The 3,383-nt window shown below is 36.2% G+C and overlaps 1 long non-coding RNA gene across 1 annotated transcript; it reads left to right on the plus strand.

Annotated features, from left to right (window-relative positions):
• Window positions 1–1,355: 1,355 nt before the first annotated feature.
• On the plus strand, window positions 1,356–2,220 carry LOC131006907 (uncharacterized). Its single transcript, XR_009095815.1, has 2 exons — window positions 1,356–1,478; window positions 1,984–2,220. It is a non-coding gene; the product is annotated as an uncharacterized LOC131006907 (long non-coding RNA).
• The last annotated feature ends 1,163 nt before the right edge of the window (window positions 2,221–3,383 follow it).

The raw sequence follows: 3,383 nt of genomic DNA on the forward strand, positions 1-3,383 counted from the left end.
GCTCGATTTTGGGTTCCACGGGTGAACTGAAGAACAGAGAGAGAACGGCGCCGGGGTAAGACTCGTCGCCGGTCGAAGCCAACCGAAGCAGATGGCCGCGGATCGGCCGAGGAGGAGGAAGCCGGCCGGATTTGAGAGGTGGCCGAGCGTAGGCTTTGAAGAAGAAGGAGCATCGGCTCCTTGAAGAGAGAGAGGACCGAGAGTTTTGAGAGTGAGAGGAAGGCATTTGGGCTTTCTTGTTTATTATTGTAATTGGGCCTTGTTTTTTTTTCAGTTGGGCCGAAAAATTTTTAGTTTTGGGCCTCTTCATTTATTTTCTTTGGGCTTTGATTTAATTGTTGTTTTGATTTGTATGGGCTTTATTTAATTGAGTTGGGCTGAGTTATTTATTAATTTTGGGCCGATTTTAAATTAGGAATTGGGCTTCAGAATTTATTTATATGGACCGATTTTGATTACTGATTGGGCCTCTTAATTTATTTATATGGGCCTTTAATTATTCACATATTTGGGCTACTGTATCATTTCAGTTGGGCCTTATTTATTTTACTCAGATGGGCCTCTATTACATTATTTCTTTGGGCCGAATTATTTGAGCTTGGGTTTGTTTTATTCTAAAGGAAATGAGCTTCCAATTTAATTGATTGGGCTTTCACTTAAATTCGAATTGGGCCAGTCTTTTATTTAAATGGCCATTCCCATTATTTCTATTGGGCTTGAATTATTTTAAAGATTGGGCTGATGCTTATTTTACGATGGGCTATTATTCTAATCTCATTTATATTTCAGCTGGGCTGAGTTTTATTTAATTTTAAGCTCAGAATAATTCATTCTATTCTTGGGCTAATTTTAAATTATGGACTGAAATTTTATTTAGTTGGACCTTACATGATTTATTTATTTGAGCCCAACTATTTATTATTTAATCATTTGGGCCAAGAATGATTTAATTACTAAGCCCAATGAATTATTTTTAATTGGACCTTTCATTTTAGCTATCCAGGCCCATTTCTGCTTAATTAATTATTGAGCTACCTTATGTTGAGCCTTTTAATTATTCGAACTCATAATATTTCAAATTCTCATTATTAAGCCCGGATAATTATGAGTTTATAAAGCGAATAAGCTGAAGTATTTAATTATTTTCTATCGACTACGAGGAGCGGGATTTATTTAATCGACGGATTAGAACACCCTGAAGAGAACGGATTAATTTTAGTTAATTATCCGGAACCATGAGACGAGACTTAGCTTTTGTTTAAATCCGATAACCTGGATTAACAATAGAAATTCCCTGATTATTATTTCAGAATAATAAATCATGCATAAGGATCATGCATAGTTAAATACACATTCTCATTTGAGGATTTTTATTCGAGCAAATATCTTATATATGTACATATATTCTCGTAATAAAGGTCAAGGGCGAGATTGACAATCTATTGAGGAGCTTCTGTACCACAAAAAGTTTCTAACAGGTGGGCATTACTTTCATATATATCAAATGAGTTTAAATGTTACGTTCAAGCAAGTTATTTCATGACTAAATTAATTGAAGTTATTTCAAATATTGTCTTGCCATAAAATATTTAAATTTCAGTATGATATCTATCTGATGTGACTTTTATCATGTAATCGAATTCGGGTCTTGAGCAGTTGATAGCTATCCTGCCAGGGCTAGTGTACACCAGTGACCGTGAGTCATCTAGCGGGTTGGCCGGTCAAGTGACCGTGAGAGGTGGCCACCTCTCCGGCACAAAGTTCCAGATATGATAGATTACAAGAGAACTTAGACTGCAGTCGAACTTTAAGAATCACAAATGAATTTAGTAAGCTTGGGCCTTTTAGCGAAAAACTCCCTTGCTGTACTGTTTAATTATGGCATGACAATTTACAGTTTTGAAGCATGTATTTTATACTTAGGCATACGTGTCCACTGAGTACTTTTGTACTCAAGCCCTGCATATATTTCTAAATGTGCAGGTTGAGCAGCTGCCGATGGTGATGAAGTGACGAGCGGGATTCTTTTGTCTTATTATGTATTAATGAACTCTAGGGTTACATGTCTTCATACATGTAATCAGAATCATATTCCGCTGCGTACTCAGAAGTTTTATGTTTATTTGGCTAAGTCAGAGATATCTGAACTTACTAGTTATTTGAGTCTATACGACTAAACTTCTGTTATATTATAAATATTCCTTTTGTTAAATTATGAAATGTGATTCTTCTTTGTTTAATTATTCCCTTTCTACCCCGTTTCTAATCTCCCTCCATTAGTCACGGTTTCCCCGGCTTAATTATCCTTAATTAGGACCGGTCGTGACACTAGCGGAGATAGGTGGATCATAGGGAGCTATTCTTAGGAGCTATTGGGAGTTAGTAGATTTTCTTGAGACCTAACGGAGATAGATAATTTACTAATCTACGATCGTTGCTGCTCTAGCGAGAGTAATTGATTAATTAAGTGATCTCTCATCATAACTGGATTAAACTGGTACATAGGATTAATAGATTTATTATGTGGATTTAGTTAATGAATTTACTACCCTAGGATCAGTTGTCTTTTAATATTCGAATTTTCCTACATTTTTTTTAATTATTGTTATTTGCGTTTTAGTTTAAAATTAATTAAACCTTCCTTCTTTCGATTGCCTGAATATTACTAGAGTGTAATTAGGATTACTTAGAGTGATTCGTCATAATAGTCCCTGTGGATACGATACTCGGTTACTTAATTTGTGCTACAATTGCACCGTGTTAGTTGCGGTAATTTGTTGCTAAGGATCTTCAACATCCATATGTAGCTTTCAAAACACTCAAACCTAAAGCAAAATAACCAAAACCATACCCAAAAGTAATATCACAAAAGAATATGAAACTTAAACCAACTGATATCACAACCAAGCATAATTCTAGCACTTTGAACACTTAAACACTCCTAAAAATAATGCAAAATGAGTGTTTATCACACACGCTCACCCTACCCTATCGTCTGCCAACACCCAAAATCAAGGAAAAAGAAGGAAAAAGGAAGAAATGAAAAAGGTAGAGAAAGGTATGCTGCAACAGCAGCTTTTCCCATGCAACAAGCCATGCCCAAGTACACCTAACATGTCATTTCAGCCATGTTAGGTCCGGGGGGTCTCGAATAGGGGTATGGGGGGGGGGAATACACCTATAAGCTATTTTTAAACAATCTACCGACCTCAATCAGAGGGATCTCAGTCAGAGATTAAAACGAAACTTTGCATGCAAACAAGACTCTTGTTTTACTGAAATCAGTTTTGACCAACAGGGTTGACGACTGATACTGAACGCTCTTCAGTAAAGAGATATCAGTTAAGTTGCTGGAACTTAACTGATGCAAGTAAGGGCTTCAG

The sequence above is a fragment of the Salvia miltiorrhiza genome, chromosome 1 (genome assembly GCF_028751815.1).
Source record: "Salvia miltiorrhiza cultivar Shanhuang (shh) chromosome 1, IMPLAD_Smil_shh, whole genome shotgun sequence".
NCBI classification, from domain to species: domain Eukaryota; kingdom Viridiplantae; phylum Streptophyta; class Magnoliopsida; order Lamiales; family Lamiaceae; genus Salvia; species Salvia miltiorrhiza.